This window comes from Lycorma delicatula, chromosome 6, assembly GCF_047948215.1.
Source record: "Lycorma delicatula isolate Av1 chromosome 6, ASM4794821v1, whole genome shotgun sequence".
NCBI lineage: Eukaryota > Metazoa > Arthropoda > Insecta > Hemiptera > Fulgoridae > Lycorma > Lycorma delicatula.
Window position 1 is genome coordinate 16,734,294 of NC_134460.1, and position 17,303 is coordinate 16,751,596.

A 17,303-nucleotide genomic window follows, 5' to 3' on the forward strand; every position below is an offset into this window, starting at 1 on the left:
TGTTACTATTCTGTCTTTTGTTTGGCTTTTCATAACCTGTTTTTGTAGCTGAAAGAAAATCTCAAGAGATTGTGTTTTTTTTGTCTTCAGTCATTTGACTGGTTTGATGCAGTTCTCCATGATTCCCTATCTAGTGCTAGTCGTTTGATTTCGGTATATCCCCTACATCCTACATCCCTAACAATTTGTTTTATACATTCCAAACGTGGTCTGCCTACACAATTTTTTCCTTTTACTTGTCCTTCTTTTAAATGTGGGAAATTTAACTATTTGTTACAATGATTACAATTTTCCATTCATTGCTTAAGTACAGTAAATGCATTTCTGCCAAATTTTCATTTTTATACGCGACTTAAATTTCTAAACCATTTTCTCAAACACAAATTCCTGATGTTATATGTTATTAGATCTGATATAAATAATGGGTGGATAAAGTGACAAATGTAGTGGTGTTGCGGCAAATAGATGAAGAAAGAAGCATTTGGAAAAATATAGTTAAGAAGAGAGACCACATATTAGGCATCCTGGAATAGTCGCTTAATATTGGAAGGACATGCTGAAGCAAAAGATTTTGCAGCCAGGCCAGGATTGGAATATGTAAAACAAATTGTTAGGTGGTATACCGAAATGAAACGACTAGCACTAGATAGGGAATCTTGGAGAGCTGCATCAAACCAGTCGACTGAAGACAAAAAAAAAAAAAATGTTATTTATATTTCTCAAAAATATACTTCTCTTTGCTACGTATCTAAAATAGGTTACTTAGTCCGAATTTTAGTCGACTCATAAAATCTAATCGATCTTCAACGAATTACGATTATTTAATATCGACTATGAAATAATATTTATTTAGTCGCGTTCAATGGCGTACTTTGAGAACAATTTTTTTTGTTATAATTTTTTGTTTAGTGGACTGAAATTTTTGATAAGAATTGATTGTTAATGAATTAAGTGAAATAAAGGGACATGGTTAAGAGAGTGGGGAGAGATACGATTGAAGGTAAAGAATAGAGAGGTATGTTTAAAAAAAAATTTTTATACTTTTTTTATAAAAAAACTCGAATTTTTATGAAGTAAACACTATTAATGGATGATTTTTATCAAATAAGTCAGTGGATGTAAATGAATTTCCAGTGTGTTAATTATTTTATCTGAGTACTCTTAGGTTAGGTTATGATATGTAGGCTAGTCTGATAAATGCTTATTGCCTTTACACTTAGCTACCGTTAGTATGACTGTCAGTCCTTAAAACGTATCCTTTTCCTATATTTTTTCCATTGTGGTGATAATGACCTGGTTATTGTCTTTCCTGTTCCTGATTTTCTCCAGTTACAGATCTAAATAAAGGTTTATGTTGTATTTTGACTCTTGTATTACTTCGGCAAAATAAATAAAATTTATTTTATTGCTAAAGGATTCTGGCTATCAGAATATTCAAACAAAGATGTAATAAAAATGTTAGGTAAATCAGTCCATTAGTTATTGAATTTATTGGATAAAGGTAGATGAAATAAATTTTATCTCATCCTGTTTTATATTTTATGAGTAAAAGTTTTTTTTCTTTGTACTTTTTAGAGAATGATTCAAAGAAACATAAGAAGCCCAGTAAACACAAAAAACACAAGAAGAAAAAAGTGATGCCGAAGAAGCTGGCACATCTGATGCAGATAAAGTAGCCGATGAAGTAAGCAATTTAAATAAAACGATGTGTATTGTTTTAATGTTTAAATTATATTCTACTGCATGTCATTAAATAAAAATAATTACTTTAGTAAAAATAGAAAACTGTAGTGAAGTAATGAAAGTTAGAGTTACTTACACTTGACTTGTTCAATAACACTGGGAAACAAAAAATAATTTTGTTTTTCTCAGGAAGAAAAATATGTGATTCATCCCATTCTGCTTCATCCGTCTTTAGTAATTCTACTTCCCAAATAACAAAATTCTTCTACCTCCATAATCTTTTCTTCTCCTATTATCAGATTCAGTGGTCCATCTTTGTTATTTCTACTACATTTCATTACTTTCGTTTCGTTCTTGTTTATTTTATTGCATAGAACATCATCCATGCCATTCATTGTTTCTTCTAAATCCTTTTTACTCTTGGCTAGAATTACTATATCATGAGCAAATCGTAGCATCTTTATCTTTTCACCTTGAACTGTTACTCCGAATCTAAATTGTTCTTTAACATCATTAACTGATAAACGGGGATAGGGAACATCCTTATCGGACTCCCTTTCTTATTACGGCTTCTTTCTTACGTTCTTCAATTATTACTGTTCCTGTAAATGTTAGCAATTGTTCTTCTATTTCTTATAACATTTTTAAAATGTTGAACATTTTATTCCAGTCTACGTTACCGAATGCCATTTCTAGATCTGTAAGTACCAAGTATGTTAGTTTGTTTTTTCTTTAATCTCCCTTCTACTATTAATCTGAGCGCTGAAATTGCTTCCCTTGTCCCTATACTTTTCCTGAAACCAAAACGGTCTTCTAACACTTCTTCCACTGTCTTCTGAATTCTTCTGTACCTTCTACTCTCTTCTGAATTCTGTACAGAATTCAGAAGAGAATTCTGTACATCTTCTTTCTTATGTTCTTTGATTATTACTGTATATTTAATTATACTATTTCAGTACTACAGTATTAATTTTACCTTTTTATTACAACAAAACAGAAGAGGAATAAGAATCCTAATGAAATTAATCGGAAAGTTTTAAATTAAATCTAATCCTGAAAACCAATTACAGTAGAATCTGTTTTAATAAAAGTCGGTCAAATTTAAAACAATAAATCTACATATATTTAAGATAAAAAATACATCGATTGAATTTTTTTTCATAAAATAAAATTTTAACATAATTCAGGATTATTACGCAAAAAGCTTTGTATTACATTTGGTTCACAATATCACAACACATGTGCTCAATGTGAGCTCCCTCTATCATGCAATACGCATTGAATCTGCAGTCCAATTCCTATAATACAGGTTGTAACATTGATCGATCCGCTAATACAATGGCCTTTCTGATGCGAACTGTAAAGATCCTGGTTGGTAGCTGATACATGTGTTGTTTGATAAAACCACAGAGAAAAATTCAGGGTGGAAAGTCTGGGGAATATGGAGGTTAATGCAAACATTCACTATTGTCATGGGCAGCATGCCCAATTTATCTCTTTGGTAGTTGCACTATTCAACAAACCTAATCCATCATTTTGGTGGTTTCCTTTAAAGTTCATAATCTTCCACAGTTGGTTAGGGGATGTCTAATCTCTACTGGTTGTGGTGGTGATTTCTGTGGACTTCATATGAAACTCTCTCACACATTCCATATTTGCCTTGCTTATTGGTGGACAGCTGGCTGACTTTTGCTTACAGATGCATCCCCTTGTTTTAAAGTCGGAATACCACTTACTGACACCTGGGCCCATTGAGTGCTTATTTACCAAAGTTCCTTACAAAATTACAATGCACAGTGATAAAAGACTGACAGACATGAAAATTCAGAACATAAAAAGTCTTCCCTGGCAGCTATTTTTTCTCCCATCGCCCTAGTGACGAAATCAATAACTATATGACAGCTGCACCATCCACTGAAAATGAGTTTTCTTTCCGTTGATGCTGCTTTTATATATCTGAGTGTTATTAAATGTGAGTCAAGTTTGTAATCAGAAAGATCACCTGTATAATAAAAAAAATCTCATTTAATTATTATCAACATCCTGACCTCTGTAGAGGAAGTAAGCAACTGGCAAGTGTTTAGTAAGCTAAGTAAGCACCCGGTGGACCTCTAGTCACCCGGGTTGCTATTCTACCTATACATCTACAACAGCTTCAGATCCCCTCAACCATCCTCCACAGGGCTAAGATTCTAAGGAAGCCAGCAACTATGTTCCATTCCCTTTCGGTTTTCTAATTAACTAGTAGATCAAAATCAGAACTGATCCTCACAAGCTCTCTAGCTACTTTGGTACATTCAGCATCTTACCTGGCGCAGAAATATAAGACATGGCACACATCATCAGTGGGCTTACACTCAGGAACAAGCTTGAATCAATCAAACCAAATCTGGCCAACATATCTTAAAAAGCACCATGTCCATAAAGAAACTATAATATACCAACTGGGGGAAATCCACCTACCTACCTGCTTAGTTCTCACATAACGAAAAATATCATGTGTTTAACAGCCATCAAATGATTAAGTCCAGCTGACCTGCCATAAATGGAAACCATGATCATCTATTTCTTTTATGTGCCCAGAAGTAAGTTGGTCTATCTTCTTGGTATAATTATGTAATTGGCACTGGGTTGTAAGAATATTAATGGACTTAATACCAGAAATAACAAGGACTGTTTCTCGAGAGACAGTCCTCTAGGCACCAATCACAGACAAAAATAGGAAATCCTGGGCTCTTAACAAACTATTCCTGTAACATGTGTAGCTCACTTGATCAGCACAGATAGGTACAGCATACAGTATTATAGCTTCGTATACACTAGCTTGTATAGAATGCTGTTTACCACAACTCAAAATACCATAGGTCTGTATTATAGTGTTTTCATCCTTCGGTACTTGTTTCCCCACAAAGTTAGAACAATCATTAGCTGACCCTTCTTTCTCCTTCTAGCAAGAATCAAGAACCAAATTTTCTATTGTGTAATTCTTATCCACTGAAAAAGATTTTCCGTCCATTTTCTTAGGATATCATCATTTCTTTCTCGATCTAAGATATTAGACAATTTCTTTGAAAACTACTCCATAGAGCTAATTCTACTTTTAAATTATAAGGAAGACTTTGGATCCATTTGTGAAACAACTTGCAACAAAAAGTTGAAAATCCTCTTCTTTGTATTATTTGATATCCAAAAAGTTTGATATTCCATAAAATAGGATTTAAGTGCTTGGTGATCATTGTATCTTTACCAACTTTTCTAAAATAGCAGTATCTGCCTTTCCATCTGTTTGAATGTACTGAATGTTGTGACTGGTGGAAGTCCAGTCCAATTGTGAGTGGGGTATAGAATACTATCTCTACAAGAAGGTACTTTGAAGCATTCTTTTTAGTGGGTTTATTTTATCACATTTCTCCTGAGTAGATCATTACCACCTTCTATTTTTACTTACCCTTAATCCCTTATTTCTTGGATTATTCTTTTGGCTAGGTGAATTTGTCAACCCATTTTATTAATTTACTGGAAAACACAGAATGAGAGAGATAATATAATTTGGTGATAATCATGACAAAAATAATTCATTTAAATTATTTCTTCCTCTTGATAAATTATTTAAAAATTATTAGTCACATTTATCCATAGCTATTATCAGTTTCTGTCTTTCAGAAATACAAGCATTTATGTTGAAACCAAATATTCATTGCATTTAATCATAAAAACCTCTTGAAATCATTAAATTTGACTAGAAATTTGTTTGTCTTAGGTTATAGTTGAATTTATGTTCTTAGATTACACTGATACCATTTCTTAAATTGCATTTTTGCGTACATTACAAATCTGTAAATACAATTTTTCTATCACCCTTAGTTTTAAATAAATTACGGTTAAAAAAAATTAAAGGAAAATATAATTAAAATCTGTAAAATTTATAATTTTGCATGGCCATACGTGTTAGAATGATTTTGCTGATGCTTTTCTTTTTGTAAATAGCCTCAGGCACATCCCGAATTAATGTCCAACAGTAATCGGCTACCATGTTAGTATTACTTAAAAACTGTAACGTTCAGATATCAATGATTATCGCACTATCACCCCAAGTAATGGCCTACTCAGCCCCAAGTAATCACCCCAAGTAATGGTACTCAGGCCTACCATTCCCGAGACATATGGTACAAAGCACATCAGTATGCACGGGTTTAGTTTTTAAATCCGTATAAAAGCGACTAACATTTAGTAGGTTTGAACCTGAATACCTTTGACTTCGAACATCAGCTTTAAACAACTGAATTACAAGTTAACCACTAGACCAGCCTGTAAAACTTATTTATTAAATAAGTAATACCATTTTAAATATATTACTATTGAAAATACTTTAAAAGTACAACATAATGAAATATTTACTTGAAGACTTAAACCCGATAATTCAACGTTAATATAGAACTACAAGTAAAAAAAAAAATGTTTTTAAAACAAAGATAGTAAAATAGTGCGGGCTAGCTTTGTGTAGTGCGATTACGGTGATGAAACCAAAAAGGAAGAGAATAACAGTCTATGTTGAGTAATTGCTGGGTTTGCATTATTTACCGCCTATCTGTCGCCTATTTAAAACCGTTTCGAAGGATATCGTATATCTTAGGCAGTTATTTCTAGTTATAATTTATCTTTCGTCATACGAGTATTTTATATAAATAAAAAGCAATATAGAAAATGATTTTTGTACCCGACTCTGTAAGTAATTTAAGTAATATTTTGCGCTAAGAAAAATAGTACGGCGTTAAATAATATGATGGCGGAATAGAACGTTAATTTATTAACTGAATAAACGGGAATTTAAAAAATCAAATGAACTAAATATTTTTATTTTTTTACAAAATAGTAATATTATATAAATTTTACAAATTAACTGCCTTTACTAGGACTTGAACGCTGGAACTCTCGACTTCCAAATCGCTGATTCGGGAAGACGCGTTCATCACTAGACCGATCCGGTCGGTTAAGCTATCATTAACCTAACTTTTTTTTTCTTTTTTCTTCAGAGGATGAGATGAATGATTTGTAGCGTGTGTGAAAATGCCATACCTGACCGGGATTCGAACCCGGGACCGCCGGATAAAAGGCCGAGACGCTACCGCTCTCACCACGGAGGCTTTCTTTTTCCTGTTTATCCTCCGGTAATTACCGTTCAGATAATACTTCAGAGGATGTTATGTATGAGCGTAAGTGAAGTGTAGTCTTGTACGTTCTCAGTTCGACCGTTCCTGACATATGTGGTTAATTGAAACCCGACCGCCAAAGAACACCGCTATCCACGATCTAGTACTCAAATCCGTGTAAAAATAACTGGCTTTACTAGGACTTGAACGCTGTAACTCTCGACTTCCAAATCAGCTGATTTGGGAAGACACGTTCACCGCTAGACCGACCCGGTGGGTTTCACCACGCAGGCTGGCGCGAGTTTTCCTAACTTACTCTAATCCTGTACCATCTTGTAATTTTTCTTTAATGAAGATTATGAAATGGTACAAGGTACTCTTATTTTTATTTTTAAACTATTAAAACCCTATTTTTAAACATCCCTTTGTTTCGAGACCCATCCCTGTGTTTTGAGCTAGATAGGGGTTAAATTAGATAATAACTCGATCAAACTTTTTATGAGTGTTTAACCTACCAAAGGAAAACCTGAATGGCTACCGTATTCGTGTAATTTGACGCTTTGCAAATTTTCAATTTTTTTTTTTTTTAGACAAAATAAAACACGGTATTTTCTTTAAATACAAATGACCTGAACAATTTTAAGCTTTTAAATATTTGTCCTGATTTTATAAATCATAATGGTACTTTATTAAAAATAAAAGTTATGTTCTTGATCAGATAAATGTTGTATGAACTCATAACAACAGAAGGACAACAATTTTAACACTTCTTCCGATGTGAATTGGACATAATAAAACCTTTTTTAATTAACTATTTTCTAATTAGTAAATAGCGAAACAGAATTTTTCTCCACCTGGTCCAAGATACCCGCCTCAGAATCGTTTCGTACTAACAAGATGTATTATTTACAAGCTTAATAACACATTTCAGCCAGGTTTCTATGTTGCATGCATTTCCTGCCTATAATATCATATAAAAAATGTTACACTGCATCTAATATTATATTCAGCATTCCTCATGCTGAGTATATATACAAAATTTGACTAAAATTTTATCGAATGACCAAAAGCCGCATTAAAAAAAAAAATCTTTAGATTTAACCGAGTGAATTTTCAAAAATGCGTTTTCAGTTTTTTCTGAAAAATTTAATGAATATTACTAATACCGATTTTAAATGCCATTTTGTTATCGTAGCGTTATTATATTTCTTTAACAGTTACATTCGTGTATTATTATATCGTGTAAAACAAATAAAATGTATTTAATATTTGGTGTAATATTGTACACAAATAAGGTTGTTAATTCGTACGTATGATGAAATCGCATAAGGGTATAAAGTTGAAGAGGACCTGACACGAATCACTGTTACTTCTAAAACCGGTAGAGCCGTCCTCAAGAATAACAAGCATCCCGTGCCAGATTTAATAAGAAATGCGAAACTGAAATGTTTCCTATCTCCTTCTTTATCGAGTCAAACATGTCAGCGTGCCGGTCCACAGAAAAATCAAATAATATTCAGATGACATGAACTTTTCACTACGCTCGATACACGGACCGGCTTTTAGTAAACATCACTGCTCTCAGAGAAGGCTACTGTAACCGGTGTCTCTTGCGCGTTGTTATTTTTACGTACATTACAGTCGTAAAAAGAGATCGGGACAAATAGTGCAACGCTACATGTAAATGTGTCCGTTTCTATTTTGAAACGATCGATTATATATACCGGTTTAACTCAGTAGAAAATATTTATGCGCTCATATATCGCATAATATTAGCGTTTTCACTATCACGTCTACGTAGGGCTATAGCAGAGCTGTAGCTCTACAAGGGACTATATTGTAATAGGTCCGATTCGGGCATATGTGGTTTTCACCCGATCTTCAGGTTCCGGACGTTCGTACGAACGTACGTACGTGTGTGTGTGTGTGTGTGTGTGTGTGTGTGTGTGTGTGTGTGTTTATTGTTGGTCTCTTAATCGCCTTATTTCTCCAGAACTATTAGACCGATTTCGACCAAACTTGGTCAGATTACTTCTAAGTACGGGATATTGATGACATTCAATCTTTAACTTAAAAAGTCAGGGAGTCGAGGCTGTAGAGTTAGGTCACCCTCAGTATAACGATTAAAAAATAACAATATTTGCAAAAAATAATTTTCTTTCAAAAACCCACGCCCACCCCGAAAAATTTTGTTGTAGTGTTCTGATGTTGTGATGTCACAGATGAACGGTAGAATTAAATAAATGAATAGTACTTAAAGTGTAAATAGTACTCGTCCCGAACTCGATCGCCCGGTCGACTCGGTGCCTTGTGCGTTAGGCCTCGCGGCTGCACCGGTCTGCCGACCGTACAAGCAAAATTTGTTCTATATAAGTTGTGATATTACTTTATTTTAGTTAGTGCCGACCGTCGCCGATAGTACCGACACACCCACGCGAATTAAATACGGTATGCGCGCGCGCGCAATAGTTAGAATCACTGAATTAAATAAAGGTAAAATATTGTATTTAAATAAAGCGATAAATATTTTAAACTAATTTGCGTGTAAGCCGGGCATCAGAAACAATCGCGTTAGCTTTTTTTTATTACATTAGAACTAAATAAAAAAACGAACAAAGCAATAAAATTAGAAATTTTCTTTAACGATGTTTAACGTAACTCAGTAACGTTATTATTTTTAAATTCACTTCTATTTGAATATCTGATAGGAGTATATATATCCGACTTCGCTTAAGAACTATAAACTTATACAAGTCCAGGCTAACAAAGCTACACGTTTTCAGGTTTATAAAAAGACGAAAAGTGCTTTTGCAGTTAAATAAAAAAAACAAAAGCCACATATAAGGAAAAGATCTACGTAGACGATTTAAATATCAAACTCTAGTTTACAGAAAACAAGCGACAAAACTAACCGCGAAAGGTTTAATCGATAATTAACAACACTTGAGACAAAAAAAAAAACATTTCTTAACCGTTTATAACAAAGTTTTAAAACTAAGGGAAACAAGAAACCGGACTTAGAAGTTTATAGAACCGAAAGAGACTTGATAAAAAAAGAGCTAAGAAACAACCTTAAAGTATCTCGTAAATAAAAGAAAGTCAGCAGTTTAAAAAATTTAAAGAAGTACAAAAAAAACTATATGGTGGTGATCGTAAATTTCCCTTCCAAATGTTCTCGGACCCGCAACATGTGGTCGTGCATTATCGTGCTACAGAGCGACCCCGTCGGCGATTTTAAGTGGGGCGCCGTTACTTACATAGAAATTCGCAATAGGCTTCGGCATTTATAGTCGTTTCAAAGATATTCAAATAGGTAACGCGATCATAAAACTTTGGAAGGGATGACATCGTCGTTGTAGATATTACTTAAAAATTACTAGCAATTAAGATAAAATTAGGATAAGCTTATTTGAACGCGACGTTTGTTTATGCGAGAAAAAATATTAATACGTAGTTTTTAAAAGTATTTTCAATTAATTTAAAAGGCACCAGCACGTGGTTGTCCGTAGTTTGCAATGATTATGCGAAATTAAAAATACCGCACTGATTCTGAAACTTATTTAAAAATGAATTCCTTAATGTAATTAGGCTTTGTTATTTTTTATAACGATGTAATTTTCTTGCGATTTAATTCTATTTTCTATTTTACAAAAAAATGTATTTTTGGATGAAGCCGTGATTCACGGCGACATCTTTGTTTTAATTAAATTTTTGTAACGCGTCATTTAACGTATACATGCTCAATATACTAATTCATCGAGCTTATTCGACATAACTAGATATTGTATATTTTTTCTTTTATTTTTCATAAAATTTTGACGAATAACTTGTAGCTTGCATAAATTGAAGCGATTACTATGAAATTTGCGATAGACTAGTGGCACAATCTAAAATTGTAAAATAGCATAAAATTTATCGCTATTAATAACCGGTTAAATTTGACAGATAATTTGAACGTTTCATAGCTTAAAAGAAAAGCCTAGGCGGCACTGATTTGTTGTACTGGGCCGTAAAACTGTTAGTTGGACTGGCTTTGCTTGGCCTAATTTTTTCTACCAAAGTGAACACTACTGGGTAATGAATAATGCACTATCCTGGGGAAAAGTGTGCAAAAAAATTGAATTGTTAAATGAGAAATTTAATCTAGCCAAATACGCTTTTATAAACACTGCATCTCAAACGCAAAAAAAAGTGTGGTTTCTGGGCATGCGGCCGGCCGTGCTTTCATTGTAACATTCCGGTTAAAAATTCTTATGCGTCGATTACATATACAAAATTACACGCTCAGAATGGATTTTAGAAAAAAATCAACAATTTGTATCGATCAAATTTCATGCCGATATCGTAGGACAGTTGTTCGGAATTTTTATTAGTTTCTTGTCTTTCTAATAACGGTATCTCAGCTCGTAAATAAATAATCGCTCGAAGAAAACAGAAATAGATTACCGCTTCGTTTACCTTTTTAAGATTTTTTTTCATTCGACTGGAATCGGTATGTTGTCAACATCGAGTCGTAGTTTATAGTAATAAATCGGGATTATGATATTTTAATCGTTCATGTTATTATTATTTAGTTACTGAATAAGGGCCGTTTAATCTCAGTTTAAAGCAAATATATACATAATAAATAGAGATAATTTCGTGTAAAAGTAAGCTCAATACCGCTAATGATTATATTATTAAAATCCCAGATTAAACGTATTTTTACTCGTTATTTTTAATACTGTAAAAATAAATAAAAAGATGATCCATTTTCGCTCGATTTTTATTCAAAAATTATTTATAAAATATTTTTACACGCATACGCACTGCTTAAAAGTAATGAAATTTAGTAGTATTTAAAGTTTCAATGTTTAATCATTTTCATAAAATTTTATGTACGGGTTGCAATCGGTTCTACTGCAAGTACGAAAAATATAATCGTCTCATAGTATGCGATCCAAAATTCTACAACACACATTCGGTTAGAATCTGACAGCTAAAACAATACAACGCTCTTGTATCGGCGACTAAAAGTAGAATCCGGCTTAAAATTACGAAAAAATAATTCCTTCGAATGTAGTCTCCGGTTATGTTGGCTTGAATTTTCCGTTGAAATTATTTTGTAAGTGCACCCCGAGCGAATAAACCTCAAAAAGGTTTCGCCAATACGGGAAAGAAAGCTCGATTTGAAATTTTGACAATTTTTTTCCAGTAAAGTCGTTAAAAATCTATCTTAATTTCACCGTTAAGGATTCTTTCCCAAAAAAAGGTTTTGATGTCATATATTACAAAAAACTGTCTCGAGCGATCTTTTCCAGCGGTGGAGCCCTCTTGAAAATTCTAAAATTTTTTTTACTAAAACTTAACAAATTTTACGGTATATTTATCTTTTATCCTGCTTAACCGTATCAAAAATCCCGAAAAATTGTTTATCGTGAGAGTGGGCTACATGAAAATATTGTAGCTTAAGACTTTACTATAATTTTAATCGTCGTTAAAAAAAAATATCCGGTTTAAAAAATAAAAAAAACAGTAGTATTCTGAACCGCCTAAAATTCTTTTATTTATTACTTTCAAACTTAGAATAATCTATCGTAAACCGGGCGTATAATATATTTATTATTCTATTTGTGTTGAAAGCGAACGAATCTTTTATAATAAACACAGTAACCGAAACAAAAAAATGTTATTTTCTTTTAGAAAATATTTTCACTTTTTTTTAAGTAATTTTGAGTAGCTGTGCAGCATTATTTTCCAAGACATAACAAAAATTCCTAATTAAATTTTAAAATGTAAATCACAGAAATTTGTTGACTATTTCCGTTATTATTAACGTAATATTCGTCGCTTTTAGACTTGTAATCGTAAAAGAAATAGAATCGATCGTTCTTGATCTTATTTTGAAATTCGCTAAATTATCTTTTGTATTATTACGGTTATTATTTATAATTATAAATGTTTTATATGAAATATCTTCAAGTGCAATTTTAACACCTTCCAGGTTTCCTCGTACGGATGACGGTCTTAGCTGTTCTAAGTTGAATTACCTTTAAACTTTCCTTTAAATTTTCGGCATCGTATAGCTTTTTCTGTAACAAAAATCAAAAATCGCTCGTCAATTTTATTACAAGCGCACGGTGGATTTTACTAAAAGATATCTAGGATCAAAACGTACACAGAATATAATTACAGATACGGTAACGAACGGTTTACGATATTTCTGATCAACAATTTCGACATTTGACTCCATTCAAAAGTGATTTTATTTTACGGTTTACCTGCTCAGAATGTCGTTTAAAAACTTAAAGAAACTAGTTTCATTTTTTATTTTAAACGAGATTTCCTTCTCTCTTTAGTCGAATAAAAAAAAAGTAAATACGATATGAAAATTTGAAACGACTTATTTTTTAAATATGGATCGGAGTGGTGGTCTTTTCACACTAACGATAAGGAAAGCCGAGCGATTAAGGTAGTATAATTGTAAAGTTATAAAATATGTTTATTTTTAGCGTACAGATCAAGTAATATGTTAAATGTAAAGGCGGCTTCATCGAAAAAACTATTTAAATTTAGTTTCCCGAAAGTGTCTTTCTATCGTATCGCAGCCAAGTTTTTTTCCTAAGATCCCGAATTCCGTTAACTGAAATACGACAACCGACCAGATAAGATTTTCTATCGATGAATTCAGAACGGGACGTTAACATCCTGACGACGGTTTAAGATACGGATTCCCTCTTCCTAATCGCTCCACGTTCGTTGGCACCGGCTTTTGTCCGACCGAGATTCTCTTCGTCTCTTTTTGTTCGCGGATATGTCATTTCACCTTTCCGGTAATAGATTACCATGTATATATATATATATGCATAAATATTAATAATTTTTGTCGATAACTCTAGTCACAGCTACTCTTACGTAGAAATAATATATCGACACAAACACATATTTTAATCCGATCGAAATAAAAAGCTAAATTTAAATCGCGAGCAGAACCTTAATTTTATTAAATAATTAATCGATTTAATTATATTATTAACTAGAATGTTATGTAACAAACAATTTTTTTTAAATTATATTTTTCGTTTTACGATAAAATATTATAACTCCATTTTATTCCGATGAACGGCATCGTAAAATTCTATAAAACGTAGTTTTGATAGCATCATTAATTTGGACTATTTAAACAACAAATTCATTTCTGTTCGTATAAATATTCGGTCGATAAATTAAAACTTTAGTTACAAAAATTTATTGAATTAAAATTTTTAAGGTTAGATAAGTTAAACGAAAAATTTCTAAAAATTAATTTACATAATTATTTTTTCAGTACTTACGCTAAACAAAGAATCGCAATATAGATATACCGTACTTTTATTACTTTCCAATTTCAAGCCCGATTGTAATTTTAAAAATGTACAGATCAATCTTCAGGAGGTCCCGGGTTTGAATCCCGGTCAGGTATGGCATTTTTCATACGCTACAAATTTCGGTCGGGGCTACATGACGATAGTAGTCGATGCACGTAATCTTACAAAAAAAACCAAAGGTTAAACTGTTTTGCACACACACACACACACACACACACGCGCGCGCGCGCGCAGAGAGAGAGAGTGTGAGAGACACACATCATTAAATAGAAACATTAAGTGAAGAAATTATTTAGTTTAATGAAATATAATCGAAAAAATAATCGGTCACGATTTATTTAATGTAGAAATGAATTTACAAATAATCTACATAGATAATCTATATTATTTAATTTCCGATGAAATATAGCATCTTTCATCAGAAATTCCAGTACCTCTGTTTTGACGCGCTTCATTTCATACAGAAGAAATTTATAAATTGAAATCGCTAGAAATTAACTTGAAGTTTTCAATTAGTTATCATTTTTTATTTTAGCTAGTATTTAACGAAGAATTCGCTAATTAACTAAATTACATTAAAGCGGTTGTTTTTGAGAAAAGAATTACAGCATATATTTAGCATAACACCGATTATGTAAAATCAAAGAGTGCGCCTAAGAAGTTCTGTTCCTATCCCGATGTAATTAAGTATAAAGTTGTTTTCGTCTAGACGGTAAAATTATTTCAGACGGTGACAGGACAACAGACCTGTATTAAATCTACAAATATTTTGCACTGATAATGCATTATACAATTAATATCAAGAAAGGTTAAGGATGGAAATACATCGATAAAAAAATAACTCTTATAATACCGGATAAATCAAAGAAAATAGAGGTAAAACTTTAATTAGAGCGACATATAAAATAAAATTGGATGCGGTGAGTCTATATTAGTTCTTAGAAATATTAAATATCTGCATAGATGATCGGTAGATTAAATAAAATTCAAAAAAATAAACAGCTAAAAGGCATTGAGCGCATATTACACAGCGATGAAAAAAACGAATTAAAAAATCATTGAAAACGGAATATTATTTTTTTCTGTAAAAGAGAATATTTTAATTAAATTAACGGGGAAAAAGATTTAACTAGATCTTATTAAGAACAACAGCAGAAAAATAATTAACTCCTTTCTTGTACTCCAAAGAACAAGTAAACTGTTCTATAGCCCGATTCGATAAAATACAGGTAATTTTGTTTTTTTTTCTTTAGAATAAGTGACTACCGAATAGTGTGATGTTAAATAAAGATACAAGGATAAATTAGAATTTATCGTACAACGGTAAAGATGTTTGTTACTTACGAGCGCAAAAGAAAGAGCACACGGGATACATTTGTTTCTTGAAAGTCTTTCATTTTGATGAAAAAGGAATGAAATAAATTTTAATCGATACATTTAGGTGATTTTTCTTACTCGTCAGATTATTTTTTTTACAGAAAATTCTGCGAAGAGGGTTAAAATTAACGATAACATTTTGAGGCAGATTATTAATAGGCGGTTAAGAAAAGCAAAAGAACTAAGGGGGTTTCCTACGTTCTATAATTTGGAGTAGGGACTACATTTCTATGGATGTTATAACAGAGAAATAAAGAATATCTGATGTCAGTAATGTGTGACCGTAATCGGTTTTAAGTAATTCCTTTATTATCGTAATAGCTATGACGACTTAACAATAAGTCATAAATCTTCGGTAGAGGGACCGCCGAGAAGGTTAATCTTAACACAAATTTTGAGTTAGGAGTTTACCTCCTTTATAACTAATTACCTAAAAGGAGGAGAAAATACACCTCGTATTGTTTGCTTTCATAAGACTATATTTACATTAAATATATTTCCTAGATAGGCTTGACGTTAAGATTAATTATAATTTTTACGTTCGAAGAACCAGACATGGACACTAACATCACAACTCAGTGATGTTTACTAACCCACCGAATCGGTCTAGTGGTGAACGCGTCTTCCTAAATCAGCCGATTTGGAAGTCGAGAGTTCCGGCGTTCAAGTCGTAGTAAAATCAGTTACTTTTATACGGATTTGAATACTAGATCGTGGATACCGGTGTTCTTTGGCGGTTGAATTTCAATTAACCACGCATCTCAGGAACGGTCGAATTGAGACTGTAAAAATACCTCATTTACAGATACATATCTCTCTGAAGTAATACCTGGACGGTAATTCCCGGAGGCTAAACAGGAAAAAGAAAGAAAAAGATGGGTTACCCGAAAATGTTCGGTATTTATAACGAATCCTACGATTAGCCGTAGGATGTTGAAATTTTAGATTAGGGCTGTTGTAACATTAATTGTGGACCACACTTTTCGATTGCGATCGAAATTAAAATAAAATTTTAATTTATGAAATGTTTGGATCTTAAAGGGAAGGCTCATCGATTCCAATCACACTTCATAACGTTTTTTTATTTTAATTTTTTATTTATTTTTTTAACTTTCATTTTTTTTTAGTTTAAATATATTGCTTTAATAATTATTAACCCATTATTAAAAAAAAAAAAAATTACAATAATAAATACAATAAATTACAATTCAATAATATATATATATATATATATATATATATATATATATATATATATATATATATATATATATATGAAAAAAAATCAGAAGTTATTAGTGAAATAAAATTTTATGGAATTTTAAAAACGTGTATATCTAATAGATTTGGTGAAGTGTCTGATTATTTAATATTAATTGAAAATTATAATTTATAATCGTATTATTTTTGGATTTTCTACTTTAATTTCTGTTTAATTTTATCTACATTAAAGTTAATTACAGACTGACTGAAAAATAGACCCTCATAAGAACAACAACATATACACTGAGACATGCATGCCCGATCTTTAATAAGGTGCAAAAAATTTGTATCTTTTAGTTCATTACTCTTCTGATATTGTCGCACAATATTCTTGCCAAGTCGGAGCTGATCGTCATTTCGTTTATTTGTTTTTTGTTGGCGATCGTTTAATCGTTCTTTGATTTCATATAATTCGTTATATTATACTTAAAAATTTACGGGCGATGTACTGTATATAGATATTTTGAAATAAAATTAATAGAAA

The 17,303-nt window shown here is 32.0% G+C and overlaps 1 protein-coding gene across 11 annotated transcripts in view; it reads left to right on the forward strand.

Annotated features, from left to right (window-relative positions):
* The first annotated feature begins 853 nt into the window (after window positions 1-853).
* The window catches only part of LOC142326673 (uncharacterized), an 84,911-nt gene continuing 68,461 nt past the window's right edge, over window positions 854-17,303 (forward strand). For 9 of the 11 annotated variants that reach the window (XR_012756832.1, XR_012756835.1, XR_012756834.1 and 6 more), the window contains exons 1-2: window positions 854-1,015; window positions 1,576-1,684. The gene's annotated coding sequence lies outside the window, so the exon portion shown is untranslated. The remainder of the gene's footprint in view (window positions 1,016-1,575; window positions 1,685-17,303) is intronic. The other 2 variants (XR_012756836.1, XM_075369288.1) reach the window with 1 other exon arrangement.